Genomic DNA, 18766 nt, shown 5'->3' with positions numbered 1-18766 from the left:
GCCCCATTGAGGAGCTTCAGGCGCCAGTCGTGGTCACCGCAGTCTCCGTAGAAACCTCGTCGTCACAGCAGAACAGCACGCCGCCGCCGCTCGACATCGACCCCGAGCTCTCAGCTACGAAGCGCCGGCAACTGGTTGATCTCCTTGCCGAATACAGCGACTGTTTTGCCACGACATCCAAGATTCGCTAAACACCAATGGCGAAACATCGCATTGTTACCGACGACGACGCACTTCCTGCCCACCAGTCGCCGTATCGAGTCTCCTTAAAGGAAAGGAAAGTGATTCAAGATCAAGTCCAGGAGATGCTCGACGACGACATCATTCAACTTTCAAGAAGCCCATGGGCGTCCCCAGTCGTCCTTGTAAAGAAGAAGGACGGAACCCTGCGGTTCTGCGTGGACTATCGTCGACTGAACGCTGTGACGAAGAAGGACGTCTATCCGCTCCCCCGCATTGACGATACGTTAGACCGACTGCGCCACTCCCGATATTTTTCGTCGATGGATCTGAAGAGTGGCTACTGGCAGATTGAAGTCGACGAACGCGACCGGGAGAAAACTGCCTTCGTCACTCCCGACGGACTGTACGAATTCAAAGTGATGCCGTTCGGGCTTTGTACTGCGCCAGCCACCTTCCAGCGTGTCATGGACACCGTGCTGGCAGGTCTGAAATGGCAGAGCTGCCTCGTCTACCTCGACGACGTCGTGGTATTTTCACGAGATTTCGACGAGCACCTGAAACGACTTCGAGCCGTGCTTCAAGCCATCAAGACCGCCGGCCTGTCACTCAAGCCAACGAAGTGTCGATTCGCCTATGGTGAACTTAAGTTCCTTGGCCACGTCGTGAGTAACAAAGGTGTTCTCCCTGACCCTGAGAAGACCCGCGCCGTGGCTGCATTTACGCCGCCGTCTGACAAGAAGGCCGTGAGAAGATTCCTCGGACTTTGTGCCTACTACAGACGATTTGTTCGGGACTTCGCCAAGCTGTCCTCACCGCTGACGCACCTCACGAAGGACGCCGTAAAGTTCGAGTGGACAGACGAACACCAGCAGTCATTCGATGAGCTGAAACGAAGACTCCAGACGCCCCCGATTCTTGGCCATTTCGACCAGTTCGCTGATACAGAGACCCACACGGACGCCAGTAACACCGGACTTGGCGCAGTGCTAGTTCAAAGGCAGGACGGGGCAGAGCGAGTCATCGCATACGCGAGTCGGACGCTGTCTAAGGCGGAGAGGAACTACTCTACAACAGAAAAGGAGTGCCTTGCTGTCGTCTGGGCAATAACAAAGTTTCGCCCATATCTGTATGGAAGTCCTTTTCGCGTGATCACGGACCACCACTCGCTCTGCTGGCTCGCGAATCTGAAAGACCCCTCCGGACGCCTCGCCCGGTGGAGCCTACGACTGCAGGAGTTCGACATGACCGTTGTGTACAAGTCCGGCCGGAAGCATCATGACGCCGACTGCCTGTCAAGAGCTCCTGTCGAGGCCGGTCCTGCCTGTATCGAAGACGACGACGATGAGTGTTTCCTCGGCGCTTTGGACGTCAGCGACATGGCAGCACTCCAACGAGACGACCCTGAACTGCGAGCGCTCATCGATCACTTAGAGGGACAAGCGAGTTCGGTTCCCCGTGCTTTCTTAAGAATCCTGCATACATTTTCCATGCGGGCGAGGGGTGCTGTACAAGGAGAACTTCGTCAACAACAACACAGCATGGCTGTTGGTTGTTCCTGCCAGCCTTCGAGACGAAATATTCCAAGGATGCCATGACGACCCAACGGCTGGACACCTTGGCTACAGCAGGACGCTCGCGGGATTCGAGAAAAGTACTACTGGCCGAGGCTACCGAAGACCGTTCACCTATACATTCGATCATGCCACGAGTGTCAGCGACGCAAGAAACCGCCAACGAAGCCGTCAGGACTTCTGCATCCGATTTCTCCCCCGTCTATGCCGTTCCAGCAGATCGGAATGAATTTACTTGGCCCTTTCCCATCGTCAACGTCGGGAAACCGCTGGATTATCGTCGCCACCGATTATCTCACACGGTACGCCGAGACGAAAGCCCTTCCAGCAGGCACGGCTGTTGAAGTCGCCAAGTTTTTCATTGAGTCCATTGTCCTCCGGCACGGCGCCCCTGAAGTCCTCATCACAGACCGTGGATCTTCGTTCATGGCCCAGCTGACGCGAGAGATCCTTCGTCTCAGTGGCACCGGCCATCGTCGAACCACTGCATACCACCCACAGACCAACGGGCTGACCGAGCGACTCAACAAGACAATCGCCGATATGATCTCTATGTACGTCGACGTAGAACACAAGACGTGGGACGAGGTGTTGCCCTACGTCACGTTCGCCTACAATACGGCGGTTCAGGAGACCACTGGATTCACCCCTTTCCAGCTGGTACATGGTCGGAAGGTCACGACCATGCTGGACGCAATGCTGCCCCATGAGCCATCTGTAAATGAGAGCGACGACGCCCAGGCGGTTGCTCAACGCACCGAAGAAGCCCGCCAGCTCGCCCGACTCATGATTCAAGACCAGCAACGCGTCGACGCGGGCCGCTACAACCTTCGTCGCAAGGACGTTCACTTCCAGCCCGGAGACGGGGTGTGGGTGTGGACGCCCATCCGTCGCCGCGGCCTCAGTGAGAAACTGCTGAAACGGTACTTTGGACCATACAAGGTACTTCGTCGCCTCGGCGAGCTGAACTACGAGGTAATGCCTGACGGAACAAGAACATCATCACGCCGCCCACCACGACCTGAAGTCGTCCACGTCGTGCGCCTGAAGCCTTACTACGCTCGATAGGACTGTGGATCTTATGTGTTTCAAATGACTCTTTAGTTTGCCATTCTCTTTATGCGCTTTGTTTTGTGTTGCATCGAGGCGATGCACTTTTTAAGGGGGGGAGTAATTCCGCTCGCCAAGTAGGCACCGTGGCCGTAGCACAACGGTTCAATAAAGAAAAAAAAAAAAAAGCCGTAGCACAACGGTTATCGCGCTTACCTCCCACGCGAAGGGCCAGGGTTCGATTCCTGGCCGCGGCTACGCATTTTTGTTTACACTGTAATGTGATGTTCTAGTGAATTCGAGAACCGTCTAGCTGATTCGAGGTTAGAATGTTCTCCGCGTCGAACCTTCTACATCGAACGCTCCAGAAGCCAACGCGTGTACAAAAGCGGCTCCGCCTGGCAAGCAGGATTCAGTTTCGCCCCAGCGTTCGTCTCCGCTGCTACGCCGACTTCGACGCCCGCGACGCTCTTTTATTATCTTTTGTACCTTTTTATTTTTGGCACAAGTTCGCCACATTAAACGTTTATTCCTTCCTGTTTATTTCTTGTTTATTGGTCACTACCCGTGACAATACACTTAAGACAAAGAAAAAAAAACAAAAAAACTCCCGCATGTGCAGTGGCTGCGTTCCGAGTTTCAAGCAAACCAGGATTTTGGGAGGGCACAGTAACAGGTTTGGCAGAGAAATTATAGAAACCTTCAGCATTAATTTAGTTAATATTTATATATCGGCGTCTCAATCATTTTAAGTAAGGATAAGACAGAATTCCTTACTCCAGAATTGGTATAATTGAGCATCATCTTCCATCCGACAACGCAATTTTTTTCTGTCACTTTCTTTCGGTCCCCGTTTCTCCAGTATTTACTATTTCACTTTCTTTTTCTTTCTTCTGGGCAGGGGTGGGTTCAAATATACTCCGCTTGGTGATTCATCGTATCTGTGTTGTCGTGATTGGAAGGAAGAAGCGTCCGTCGTCCCCTTGTCTTAAGTGTGTTATTCTTTCTGGTGTCTCTGTCTAAAAACCGACAAGCTCCCAAGTTTATATTCCTTTATTTTGCCATTGGTACATTTTTATGACGCCTTAAATTATTTCGTTCTTGTGTTGCACTTGCTAAAATGCGTTTTTAATATGACACTTAGCATAGAGGTTGCTGCTGAGTTCGGAATTCCTGGTGCATAGCTAACATACAAATTAGGAGCTTCTTTATGATTCCCATGCCACCAGTAACCACGTGCCATGGTTTTGCTGGCTGGACAAGGCGCAGACTCTTGGTAGACAGGAGGAATCCTGACAACCTGCTAAAGAAAAAGAGACACACCCTGTGAGAACAACCACTCGTCAAACATTCCGCGTAGTTTTCCTTAAAGTATATTTATATTAAGAGTTTTGCAAATTACCTAAGGTCGGCACCTGTCCTTTGCTGCAAGGTATTGAAAAGAAACAGACTTTTAAAATTCAACAGAGGCCAGCAAACATAAACCCGGAGAGTTACTACAAAGTTGTGTTTTGACTAAGGCACCTCGAAATGCTTAGAAATGTAATGTAAATGTTCCTGCAAACACCAGTACTCAAAAGTGAGAGAGAACCATATTATAATTCGTTTTACATGAGGAGTGGGCTGTAAAGGGCGCACGCATGTGCTCGTACCTCTAAAAGCCTGTTGCACTAATTTCCGCAGATTGAAATGCCATTTCAGAGCTGTGAGCATGCACGTTTAGCCTTCACAGTCCACTTATCTTGTGATGAAACAGTATCCTCTATTTAGAACATGGCACTTCCTGAGGTTCTAAAAATTGATTTGTTGGCTTTATAGGACGTTGGCTTTATCAGTTCATAAAAACAAGCCTTGTTCTCTTTTTGACTCTAAATGGGCTGTCAGGATGCAACTCCTGCAGTGCAAAATCTATCTTCGTCGGACACATAGATTATGTAAAATACGAAATTACCCGAAACTTAGTTCATTATTATTGTTATTGTATTCATATTTGAAGGTTTTTTTATGTTGCGTATGGGCCGCTTCCCAAAAACTAAAGATGAGAGGTACTACAACAAAAGTGAAGGTATTTCAAAAGTGCACTTTTGTCAACTGGATCCCTCATCATTCCACCCGTTTTATTAGACTAGTAACTTTTCAGAAGAACTTGAAGTCTACGCGTTAAAGAAGGAACTTGCGAAGGTGAAGATGCAGTCATTGGATGCTGCGGGGGAGTTTGTGTTCCTATTGATGTAACAGTAAATGAAGTAAATGACTGCGACTAGTAGTTAAAATAAAACGCTCATATAAAGTTAACTTGCCTGCATTTGTACCCAGCTGCTTTCTGTAACGTTTTATCCTGGCCTGTAATCAAGCCCTTGGGTATGGCTTTAGGACAAACATTTATTATATTTTTCTTACCCATAAAACTTGCAGAGTATGTAGCTGCACCAAAGCACATGGAAGGACTGTAGGAAAGTTGGCCAAGATGCCAGGAGCAATGGCTGTAGTGCGCATGTGTATGAATGCAAGCTTGAGGAAGGAATTATGTTGCCTTTCTTTTGTTAAGGCACCTCCAGGCGCAGTGGAGAGTGGGGGTTTCGGGGACGCATCGTCGGAACCTGAATCTGAGTCGTTGGTCAGTGGAAGTTGTACCCTGGATTTCTTTCGTTTCTCACACAAAAGCACTTTTTCAGTGCGCAAGTCTGACGTGTACTGTGCTTGACGCAGCCTCTGTCTAGCTTTTTTTAATGTCATTAGAAGAATAGGGGAGGGAATAAAGCAATTTTGGGCACTTTAGCATACAATAAAAACTGCTTTGAACCCTGGTACTACGAACCATACCTAGATTGTGGACCTGGCCGTAATCCAATAATCAGTCGGTGAAACTCTTTAAACAGTCATGGTTTGCAGCTTCTTTGGATTGCGTTCATTTGGCAAGAAGAAATAGCCACCATCTAACCAGGAACTATGGACCACTGCAACACTTCTTCGACTGTGATCCGTGCGATAGCAAACAGTTTTCATCTACACAGAGTGATTACATAGTTTCGAGGAACTCATATGGTGGCCTCCACTAGTGAAGGGGTTTAAAATTTAATGCAAATGAACAAGAGGCAAAACATCAAAGCTGGTTCCAACAGGAATCCGGACATATTTCTCTGAAATAGCTGAGAACGGCCATGAGCAAAGTGCCGAAGGGTTAGACACGAAGTGAATTCCCAGCATGGAAGATGGGCACGGATGTACATACAAGCCAGTGACGGTTTTAAACTTCCTCCTGATAAGAACAGATTCATTTGAAGCCACCCTGATAGCAAAGTTCTCCGCCTGCCCTACTGGGAAAACCATTTGACACCTGTATGAAAGTATACGGGTTCATACCGGTAACAGTTTAGCCACACCGGTCACCCGTTTGTCAAACGGGCCACTCATTTGAGCCATACCGGTCACCCTTTTGGGTAGACGCGTTACCTGTTTGGGCAAACCGGTCACTGCTTTGGGGAAACGGGTGACCATGCTACGCCAAAAAACCATTAGGACCCCGCAAGAAAGTAAACGGGTTCATACCGGCAACACTTTAGCCATAACAGTCACCCGTTTGGGCGAACGGGTCGCTAGTTCGGTCAAACTGTCACTCGTTTGAGCAAGTGGGGCGCACGTTAGGCCAAGCGGGTCGCCCGTTTGTTGAAACGGGTGACCTTTTTGCACAAGTGGGTAACCGGTGACCGTCAAACTGCACCGGGTTAACCAAACGGCTCTCCCGTTACGCGGGGAGCCCGTTTGATAATGAAGTACAAAGCGGCGGCACGGGCACGTGTGCTTGACCCGCATGCAGTCTCGAGAGAGCTGTTTAGAATGTCAGTGTACATGTCATCAGTATAGGCTGAGCAACGACGTAGCAATCGCGACTCGAGAGCGGACTGCGCCTCGATCTGGCCGACCGCGCTCGCTCTGCTGAAATGTAAGGAAGGGACACAACATCACCGTCTCAAACAGTGTTGTTCTGTTCGGTTCGAAATTTCCATCCAGGGATTTTTATGTGGCGCTCCGGCAAGAGCATTTCTCTTGAGCATAAAATCTCACACTGGGTACTTCGGTTGCGGTAAATGCATGCAGAAGGGCAGCAACATTGAGAACAAAGTATTCTTCCTCGAAACAGATGGTTCGTTGCGTACGGATCAAGACTTTGTTGACAAATCACAACAGGATCTCCACCTTAGTGACACGCCTCTGTCGTTGCTGCCAATGGGCTTGGTTTCTCAGTTTCCATATGAATACATGCACCTTGGGAGCTTCGGGGTTGTGAGGAAGTTGCTGCTGCTATGGATGCGGGGGAGCGCACCGAAATGTCGTGTGTCATCTAGGGTCACTCTCGAGATCTTGCAATCTTTGACGAGACTTGCTGCTAATATCTATTGCGAGTTTTCTAGAAAGCCACGGTCGCTAAGCGACATTGACAGGTGGAAGGCTACGGAGCTCGGACAGCTTCTCCTCTATACAGGGACTGCTGTTTTAAGATCCCTCGAACGAAAGAAACATGAGCACTTTCTGGTTTTCCATGTTGCTATTTTTTTTTGTTAGCAACCTCAGAGCTTTGTTATGAACACAATGGCTATGCTCAAAAGTGTTTGCTTTTTCTGTGGAACAGTTTCCACTTCTTTATGAAAAAGAAACCGTTTCATACAATGTGCACGGTGTTGTACATCTCGCGACTGATCTTTTGACATTTGGCCCACTGGACGAGTTTGCTGCAATTGACTCTGAAAGCTTCCCGTGCAAGCTCAAAAGGCTTGTCAGGAGTGGGAGGGAACCACTTGAGCAATTGCCCAATCGCGCCATGGAGCCAAAAGAGACATTTCTTCAGCCTAAAAAATACCAGTATTATTTGCACAATGGAACACGGTGTTGGGACACTTGTTGATGACTGCTTGAGTTCGCAGTTTCGAATGGCTTGCTTTGAGAACTTTGCCCTGAAGATACGCCCAGGAGACAACTGCTGCATTTTACAAGACAGCAGAATAGTGATAATTGAAATATTTTCTCGAATGTTGCAGGGCAAGACGTTTTAACTGCTCGGCAGTTTCTGGAAATGCACGATCTGTGCACTGTACCGTGCCGATCATCCAAACTTGGGATACACGTGGTGTCGCAGCCCTCGGAGCTTTAAATGTGGTCACTTACATACGTGTAGAACAAATGTCTGTGCCTGCCAATATACAGTGGCCGTATGGAGAAGTTTGCTGTTTTCTCTCTTCGTCATTCCTCTTTTAATTAGTATAATTCTTGATTGTGCCTTTCTAAACTAGTCGATATAACCTATGTAGGCCTCATGCGTAAACGATGCATAAAGGCAAAGCTTCTCAACCAGAAATTGCTGTGTCTCAAAGTGGAGTTTCCTTCGATTGCGATTCCAGAGTTTAATTCTTTTTTGTTTTCTGCAATGGACAGGAGTTTCCACCTAGTGAGATATGCGAAAGAAAACACTGTAGAAGTTTACCATCCAATTGAAAGGTTGGAAGCGAATGTCTGTGGCCAGATAGGATTCAAAAGCCAGCACTTATGAAGGCTATCAAGCAAAGAAGAAACCCTGATGAGAAGTACAGTGAATTCGCCATCGTCGTATTGTTTTCTACAGGTATGCATGGGCGCACTCAAGCAAGTATGACCGGAATCGGTTTTGTATAAAGTTACTATCTCCAATTTCAGACAGCTACGAAAATACACGAAAAGTTAAAGAATGCAGAGGGCACTGATGCCTTGGAAACAACAAAAAATTAACGAGGTGTGGGCTGCAGAAAACGGGCGTTGAGGGTCCATGTCCTCTGATAATGATGATGATGAGGATGCCGAACGTTCCAGCATTCCTGTGCCACCCTCATACCACCACAAGTAAGCTGTTGGAGACATCTCTTGGAATGTCGAGAAAGGTTTTTAGTCGTCTCATATATCTGTGCTTGTAGACTTTCACAGGCATGATCATAAGGAGCATTATTCTTGTCCTAGAGTGGTGCCAGACATTCCCACTGGGCTTCTGGAACAGCAGGTAACAGTTTCTGTTAGGAAATAGTAGCTTTCTTGTCAATGCAGTATTTACTTCTAATTCCAGGCACGTCAGAGGGCAGACCTCCTGCCTTGTCAATTGTCTCAGATGTACCAGATGATCACTTTATTAAAAAAGTGTTACTCCTTAATAGAACAAAATTGGAATATTTCGTTTAAAATATTCAAGGCATATCGCAGGTCTCTTCTGTGTGTCATTCTGTGAGCTATGGGTTGCACCTCTCCCTTGAGCTATTCCTTTCTACAGGAAGCTTAGCCCATCTGTATTTTTTCAATGATCTATGGCGCTGGAGTGCAAGCTTGTAGCTTGCACTCATGGGTAGCTGATGCTATTGCTATGTGCCACTCAACTTCTCTCAATACTCAGGATAGGCTTTGTGGGTAAACGAGTCAGAAAGGTCTGCAGCAAGAATGATTGACATGGTGGCAGCTGTCACCAGCAAAGAATCGTCAGGAAAATCAATTTGTCTTTGTACTTAATTCATTGTTATTACATTACGTTGCAGCAACAGAAAGTAACTTTGTTTATTCACCTCGAGCTCCAAGAAAAGAAAGCGGTGTAGCGCACATCAGCGCTGGTATGCTGAGATCTTTTACTCTTTAGGATTAATAATGTCCTTTTGCTAGCTGCTCCTGGTTTATGTGGTCGAGTGCAGTCAGCTGATTGCATTTGATATTGTGTCTACTGCAGGCGAACAGCTGAATGATATCAACCATTCAAAATGTGAAGTTGTCCAGTAAAGGCCTCGGGCCAGTTCACCATTGTATTGTTTTTATTGTGCTACAACGTATAAAACTGGAGCGAGAGTCTTAAAACACCTACAACTACTTCTCCAACAATCTTCGGTAGATACTTCGATCTCTTTTTACTCAGCGTCTCTTCTGAGTGACTGAAACTTGCATACAAAACTTTCGAAAATTTGGTAGTAAGCCCTTTATGAACAATATGGCCATATGGTTACATGCCAAAAGCTAAAGCATTCTTCAAGCATATGAATCATATTTTTCTGCTTTTTCTCTGAAGGTCAAAGACTGATCCTGAAGGAACTCTCCCATGTTAAGGAACAACGCAAAGTTATGCCCAGCCTACGTTCCAAGACACAGCTTCTAAGAAAAACTGAAGAGGCCGTGGACTTAGGAGACATTCATTTTCCGTTGGCTGACTTACTTGCTCTTGAGAATTTTGAGAAACGACTTCTGACTGAGGCCCAGTTAAAAACCAAGATCGTAAACCACTTCTATTCATCAGTTTGGCTTCTGATATAGTTTTTGTTTTACACATTTTTCTCCAGGTTCACTTCCTCGGGAGTATCTCATCAGGAAACCCAAAGGTTGCAACGGTATCACTTTTGAAGCGAATGACCAGTGATGAGTTGGGGAAAGAACTGAGTTGGTGTGGTACGCTTGAGAAGAAGGGATTCATGAACGTTCAGTTAGGCACAGTGTTTTATGGTAAGCGTGTAAGGAAGGAAGTAAAACAACAATACAAAATACTACTTCTCCAGAAGCTGTTCGTACAAACTGCAAGACCAAGGTCTTTGACGCGGACGTCAAGGCTGGGGCGATGGTGTGCCTACAAAATCCACACGCAAGGGTGACCCCCCCCCCCCCCCCCTTTGGCTGCCGCCATGTTGTGCAATTTTGACCACTAGAAACGTGTACCCAATCCTGAGGCTTTTACGCAAAACTGAGCCTAGATTTGTATTGCAATTGCTGTTAAAACATGATAAACTATTTTTCATTACCGTTAGTCCCAAAGACCAGTGTCTAGTTCTGATAAAAAACAACAAAAAAATAACAACAACAAAACAAATACAACACCGCATCTGACGGAATCTAGCGGAGGCATTGCGGAACTGACCGGGTTTCTGTCGTAAAAGCACGTTTTGGACCTGAAACAAACGAAACATAACTTATCTCGTCGTTACTGTTATTAAAGATCAATAAGCAATTATTTATGTTTTACGTCTAGAGTTTTACTTCGTTAAACTCTAGACGTAAAACTATAAGGTCACCTGTCTAGTGGTCAAAAATGTGCAACATGGCGCGGCCAATTGGGGGTCACTCTCAACTGCCAGTTTATCGCTCTAAAGCCCTCTACCTCGCTGAAAAGCTGGTTCATTTATTTGCAATCAGCTGCGACTCGTGCGACCAGATGCGTCATGAATTGCTATGGCAATCAACGCCAAATGTATTTAGTGGTTTTCTTTTTGCCCTCGACTAACGCTGCAGTTTTGTGTTTATGAAGGCACTCTAAGTCGATGACCAAGAGAACACCGTAGAAGCATTTGGCTTCGGCTGCCGTTGTAACCCGTGTCGCATGGAGTCACAGTTGCACGAAGTTGCAACTGGTCACTACTAACCTGCCTTTAACCCTCTTGCTGCCACGTACAACCATGGCTTAACCTTAAGATGCAAGTGCTACTTCAAATTTTAGTGCGAGTAGCCAAAGCTGTGCAGATTAGAATGCAATTGGAGCTTTCATAGTTTGCTGTACGTTGAAGCATAGTCTCTGTGAAAGTAAAAGAAAGATTTTAGAAACTGTTTTATTACTGAACCTGACTGGCCCTGCAGAATCGTGTGGGTTAGACAAACTAAACTTCTAGTTGCTCGAACAGTGTTTGTGAAGCTGAAGAAGTCATGTTCCTAACTAAATTAATATTTAAAGTTTGCTTTTTTTTAATTTAGAGAGCGTGCTGTCTACGCTTAATTGCTATTTTCTTTACATTCGTGTTGGAATGCCCTGAGCAGCAATGAATAAATTGGGTCAAATGTTAAGCACGCGTGGCATGTACATGCCGCATTGCATATTAACATTGACTATTTTGTGTTTTTGTAGGTATGTTCATGCAAGAATGCATTTAGCTGTGGCAACCATTTTCTAGTCAAGAGTGCTATAGTCTTCACATTACAAAAATAAATAACCTTGTTCGACATTGAACTTTAAGCACAAGTTGCACCAGTGAGTTTTTCTGCTGTTTGTCGTTAAAGACGTCTGGTATAAGTTTTTCAAGACGTCTTGCAGAGGTTTCCAAGAGTGGTCTTAACCTAGGATACAAAGTGTCTAGTATACATCTCTATATAGGTCTACAATATGTCACTGAAGACGTCGGGTTTACGTCTATCGAGCCGTCTTGTAGAGGTTTTTAAGTGTAACCTTAGGCTAGGATACAGAACATCTTAAATACGTTCTCATCTTGTACACATTTTCAGTACGACGTTCTCGCGACGTCGCATATGTCTTGAATTGACGTTTATAAAACATATAGTGTACACCTTTGTGTTACTTGTGTGTGTATATGTATAGGTTGGTGAAATCTCTGCTGCTCTTTCGAACAAAGTCGATGTGGTCCATGGCTCTTTGGAACCGCCGCTCTTCGTGGTCATTCCCATGTTGCGAGCCATCGGGCCGAATGTAGTGAGCAGCATGGTTGTCTCTGCGAGGCTTCGGTTTGGGAACGTCAGAAGGTGATGCGTTGCATAATCGATATGTCACATTATGGGTCTTCTCGCTTCTGTGGTCTTGAGTCGGTCCAGTTGCGCGTCCTCAAGTGCGTCTGCCCGCTCCTTGAGAGTCTTGAGCTTAGAGTGTATGTGCAGGTCTTCGATTTTCGCTAACCGTGGAAGTCCGCTAACTGCTCTCATAGCTTCCCTGTCGAGCCTTTCAAGTTTTAGCACTTCTGTTGTGTGAATCTATTGCAATTGTATGCGTAGAGTACGTTCGAAATCAGAAGCGCCTGGGGTAGGGTACTTGTTACCCTTTTCTGGCTCCCCACTTCGTGGCCACTCCTCTGATGAAGTGCAGCATGCCCTTCCAGTTTCAGAGCGCAGCTCTTCGACGCCCGTTTCCGGGTTGAGCGGCGCCGCCGTCGCAGTCGCCGTCGCCGTCGGCGTAACCGCGCGTTGCATTATGGGACATTTCTGAATGACGTCACACGTGACGTCACGAGCGTAAAATTTCCCCTCTAAATTTTGCGGGAAAATGTTTCCGCTAAATGTAGCGGGAACATTTTTTCTCTAAATTCAGCGGGGAAATTTAGCGGGAAAATTTTATCCTTGTGACGTCACACGTGACGCCTCTCAACACGGGAAAACATTTCCGCTAAATTTAGCGAGAAATTTTTTCCGCTAAATTTAGCGTGAAAATTTCCTGCCACATTTAGCGGCAAAATTTTACCCTCGTGACGTCACGTGAATGAATATGCCCAGGCAGCACACAGCATTGGGCCAACATTGGATTTGAGGTGGCAAAGAATGGCCCAACAATGGCCCAACTGAGCCATATGTTTCCCAATATTGGATACACATTGGACAATAACGGACTATCAAAGCCAATGGTTTTCCAATATTGGTGATACGTTGGCATAGGCTGGTCAACATTGGACTGTCAAAGCCAATAGCTTTCCAATATTGGATATATGCCGGCATAAGTTGTCCAATATTGGACTGTCGGAGCCACTAGCTTTCTGATATTGGCTATACGCCGGCATAAGCTGTCCAATATTGGACTGTCTAAGCCAATAGCTTTCCTAGATTGGACATACGCCGGCATAACCTGTACAATATTGGACTGTCAGAGCCAATGGTTTTCCAATATTGAATATACGCTGGCTTAAGCTGGGTAATATTAATCTGTCAAAGCCAAGAGTTTCCCAATATTGGTGATGTCTTGGTATAGGGTGGTCAATATTGTACTGCCATAGCCAATGGCTTATCGATATTTGTGTCGCCTAGGCTGTAGACCCGCGACCCTCTTTTTTGCATTGCAGAGGTAGGAAATTGGAAAAGAGTCATTCTTGAGCTCGCTCGGGCGAGAATTTCATTTAGCCAACTTCATGGGGCGTACGTCGCCGGCGCTTTATAACCGCGATCACAAATACGTCCTTAGCTGCCTATAGGACTATTGCAGTTTTTTGCCGGCTGCTCCCCTTCGCATTGCCTTACCTCGGCGGTGACAACTTAATTCCGTTTTTTAGATTTAAGTATTTTTGTCTTTTCCAATGTATTGTGTATGTATACGTAGCGTTAATTAACGTCTTCTCTTTGTCCGTGCCCCTGCCATGTTTGTATTTCTTTGTGCGTGCTCTATTTTTATATTTAATGTTTCTGTGTATATTTAGTCACTGTCGACGCAGGTGTCAACAAACATAAAGCCACCGCTTACGTCGCAACCGAAGTGACTTCTACTTTTAGTTTTACGAGAGTCTATCGCGCTATAAAGCCGTATATTAAACTCGAGTGAAGTCTCAAGAGGGTTGCTTCGACTGCCAGTGCACATGTCATCAGTATAGGCAGAGCAACGACGCAGCAATCGCGACGCGAGAGCATACTGCGCCTCGATCTGGCCGGCCGCGCTCGCTCTGCGGAAATGTGAGCGTGGGACTCTCGATCCCCGTTAGCTTACTGAAGTTGCAAGACGCTACTTTGTTGTCGCGAATCATTTGCCCTTTGAACGGTCGCGAAGCCGTTGCGCCCGGCGTACTTTACGCAGCATCATTCAGAAACCGTTCGCGCAGCATCGCAACCTTCTTACTGCGAGCGTCGGCGATTCATCGTGTGTTGAAAGTCGGACGATGTGCTGTTCGGGGTGTCTTTTATGTGTAACTCTTTCGTAAAAAAATTTAAGTGTTTAAAAACGCGAACCTAACAGTGTACAAACAGTTTTAAATTTATTGATAAAAATATATTTATATATTTATAGATATATTTGTGTACATCGTGCGCAAAAAATAGTCGCGCTTAGTTCTTCATTCTAAATTATAATGTAAGTTATACGACGCAAAACATACTGTCGTCACACTTGCCCCGTTTAGAACCACTTTTGGACTGGACAGTTTCTTTAGAAGTTCGAAAGCTGACCTTCAAAGAGCTGTCCTGTTCACTCGGTATTGACAGCAGGGTAGGCGCTATGCGGGTTTAAGGCCAATCGTGTCTCCGGTTAGGGTCACGTGACTACTGTCTCAAAGCTGGTGACAAGGCAGAGCACGGAACCTGCCTAAAGCACAAGGTCACGCATAACATCTACTGCACTATCAACCCTGGGTAGAAGTGACAAATTCTCTCGCTCCGTTCATTGTTGAGATGCCCCTGAAGATAAGCCTTTGTAAGCGCACCCCACCCCCGTTCTGGCCTGCTTGCTTTGTACTCCTTTTCTCTTTTTTCTCTCTCTCCCTAAGCTGAAGGCGCGGTTGCGGTGCGTACTCGCCGGGACTTGACGGCAGAAGCGTGATCACGTGGTTTGACGGATGACGCATTAGCCGTTAACAAACTCGGAATGCCTGCGTCGCAAAGACCGGACCTAGTTTCGCGCGTGATGCGGCCTGCGGGGTGCAGGCCCGCTGTGGATTTCGCTTCTGTGGTAAATGGTATCTGGTTCGAAAAGTCCTACCCGTGTCGATTTCTTCAAAGAAGCCCAAGACATTCTTGTGAACAGTTTAGTGTCCGGTTCGGCAAATGGCCGCGTGTGCTACATCGTGTTGAATCTTCACGGATCACTTCCTTCTAGTTTTTGTGTTTGAGTGGTTGTTCTGCAGTGCCCGTGTTGACATATAAGTCGGATTACATCTTTCAAGTCCGGTATTTTCAACGTAAGTGTGCTGCAACCTACTTGGTGATCATTGTCCGTTCTTGTATGGGTGATCTTCTGGATAACCTCTAGAATTGGGCAGTGCCTATCTCCTGGCAGCTGGGAGAATAATTTTCCCGCAATCTTACCGACAGTCGCCTGCCATTATCTGTCTGAAATAATGTCACAACTGCAGATAGAATACTGACTTTTTTTTATTCTACCTGCGTTTCGCAAAAACACGTTTCGTTGCCACCTTTCTGGTCAACATTTACGTTTCATCGACATTCGTTCCGCGAATTGCGCGCTGTAGGGGCATTTCGTTGCGCGTGTATTCCTGAGGCGCGTGCTCACCGAACCAGCCCACCCTTTCACGCCGCTTCATGCTAAGTCTGAAGCGGTTCATTGCAACAAAAAAAAAAGAACATATTTTGAGTTTTTTTATGAAACATCGCCTGTTGATGAAACGATCTGTCTATGAAATGTAGTTCGATGAAGTGATTGCACCGCCAATGAGGGGCGACTTGTGGTAGAATTTGGGCGAAAAAATTCTGTCAGCTGCCGGGAAACTGGACACTACCCAAGAATTACCCCGGTTGTTGCTTGCTTTGCAGTCTTCTTAATTGTATCACAGCTATTACGAATTGCTGAGATTGTGCTTGTCTACAGAATAAGCTGTGTGTAATAAACTTTTAGGAGATTTCAAAACAATCCCTTGTGTCTGTTTACCTTCCCTTTTGCAAACAACTTGGCGAGGGCACTTGCAAAGAGCTGGGCGAGTGCAACGATGGCCAAAAATCAGCATGACGGCCAACATTGGTTGGCCGTCATGTGTTGTCCAATATTACGCTGGACAAGACTGGCCGTCATCAGCATGACGGCCAGTGTTGTCCAATATTACGCCGGTCTTCGCCAATGTGGGAGCACCTTGGCTGGAACCATGGTTTAGCGATGGCCCAACATTGGCACCAATGATGGGGCCGACATCGGCTGGAACGATGGCTGAACAGTGGCCCAACATTGGCACCAATCACTGGGCCAACATTGAAAAGGGTAGCGCTTCCAATATTGTCCAATAATGAGTCCAGTCTTTGCCAATGTTAGGCCAATGTCGGACCAACATTGGTGTGCTGCCTGGGTGAGGTCACGTAAAATTTAGCGGAAAAACTTTTCCGCAAAGTCTACCGGACAAATTTCTTCTTTATGTTCAGCGGGGAAATTGGCTTCACTTGACCTCAACACCAATTCAGTTTCCCCGCTAAATTTAGCGGGGAAATGTTTGCTAAATTTCCTGCTAAATTTAGTGGGAAGATGTCGGTAAATTTCCTGCTAAATTTAGCAGGAATATTTTCCCGCTAAATGGGAGGGGAGCAGGAGAGGAGGAAGGGAGGGTACGCAAGGGGAGGAGGGGCATACCCTACCGTCCGTACCTTCTCCTCCTCCTCCTCAAGAGCTCCGCTTTAATGCGGTATTACAGAGAATTGTAAATGTCTGATTGTTTTTATAACCCTCTTCATCCAGGTGTGGGGCCTTCCGTCTTGATCGAGCAATAGTCCGAGAATTCTCAAACTTCCAACTCTCTGTATCTCCTCTCGTTTCATGGTCAGGTGTATGTCCCGTGTTTCTGTCTGAGATTGAATGCGTCGCCTTATCTGGTGTCGCAGACATGCCCTTAATCCAGAAACTCTATGATGGTGTCCCGTACCTTCTGTAGGAGCTCTTCTTGTCTTCCGACCGCTGCGCCTTTGGTTCAGATTCTGATATCATCTGCATAGATAGTGAAGCAGAGGTCTTGGATCCGGGCCAGACGAGGCGTGAGGTCGGCCCTGATTAGGTCGAACAGCGTAGGCGAAAGGACTGCACCTTGTGGGAATCCGACCCCGTTAGTTGTTTCTGGACCTGCGGTGTTTCCCGCTTTGACTGCAAATTTCCGTCTCTCCAAGAAGGATTTGATGAGTTGACGGGTGTTCCTTGGACACCATGAGTGACTGTACTGTCGATGATTGACTTGTGTGGTACGGAGTCAAATTCCTTTGACGTCGACTGCTACAACGATGCGTGGATCAACTTAGGAGGGTGTTTCCAGTACATCTGTGTAGATCATCAAACGACTATCCTGAGTCCCGAGGTGCCTTCGTAAGCCTGTTTGCGTCTAGTGGAATGTGTCATTGTTTTCTAGAATGTGCTGAATTCTGTACAGCGCCATTTTCTCTGTGGGCTTACATGAATTCAAGGTGAGTGAAACTAGCTAGCTAGCTAGCAGCCGTTTTTACGGGTTTGCCGGGTTTAGGCATTGGGATGACCCAAGACGTCTTCCAGTCTTCTGGAACTTGACCCGCGGTCCAGATTTGGTTGACAGAACTTAGGAGCTCCTCTGAAGGTTCGTCTGGCAGGTTCCCAAGAAAAGCATAGATAGTACCGTCTGGGCCTGGTGTGCTCTTGGCTTTGCACCACCTTAGGGCCGAGATCAGCTCCCCCATAGTGAAGGGGGCGCTGGCAGGATCCCCTGCTGCATAGTCCTGACGCTTGTAAGTCTGTTGCAAGGCGGATGTTGCGGGTTGCGGGAAGAAAAGTTGGTCGGCTTCTGCTGCCACTTGGATTCCTGAGACCCGCAGTGCCAGTGCGATTTTTTTTTTTTTTTTGTGCTGCAATCCAGTTCTTTTTTCGGCCTTGAATAGCTTGGAACGTCCTCCACACCTTGTCAAGACCCGTCTTACCGTTAAATGAGTCACAGTGTTCTTGCCATTGCGGCATAGCGAGTTGGTTGGCGTACCTCTTCGCTCTCGCCGTCGCCAGATTGAATTTTGCCCTTAATGCCGGTGGCTTGCGCTCTTTTCTTATATCTTTCCAGGGCTTCAAGTCGGGCGGCCCATAGATTGAGAAGATGTGAATGGGGTGTCGGGTCGCCTTCCTCGACGATTATGTGTTGGGTAGCTTCCTTTAGGTCTGCCTGTAGTCTTTCTATGAACCCGCTCTCGGTCACCCCCTGAATTAAAGCTTCCCTGAATTTGTCTAATTTCACTTGTTTGTGTACCCGCTTCCTTATACCGGTTGAGGAATGAGACAGTCTTATGGTGACTGGTAGATAGTCACTGCCCTACAGTCCCTCAAAAGTTGCCACTCGAGTTCGATGTTCCGAGTTGCCCATGTGAGGTTGGCGGTGGTGTCTTCCTGCTTCGCGTGTGTACCTATTCGCGTCGGCATATCTACGTCGTTCGCGAGTCTAAAACAGTTCAGAGTGATTGCCTCAGCTATTTCCTCGCCTTTGGGTGAGCCACGGGAGTCCCCCCACACGGTGTGTGTCGCGTTAAAGTCACCACGCACGATGACTGGTACCTTACCCGCCGCGAGGTTC

The sequence above is a fragment of the Ixodes scapularis genome, unplaced genomic scaffold (genome assembly GCF_016920785.2).
Source record: "Ixodes scapularis isolate PalLabHiFi unplaced genomic scaffold, ASM1692078v2 PGA_scaffold8__174_contigs__length_109621045, whole genome shotgun sequence".
Lineage (NCBI taxonomy): Eukaryota > Metazoa > Arthropoda > Arachnida > Ixodida > Ixodidae > Ixodes > Ixodes scapularis.
Note: the sequence above shows the minus strand (reverse complement) of the source record.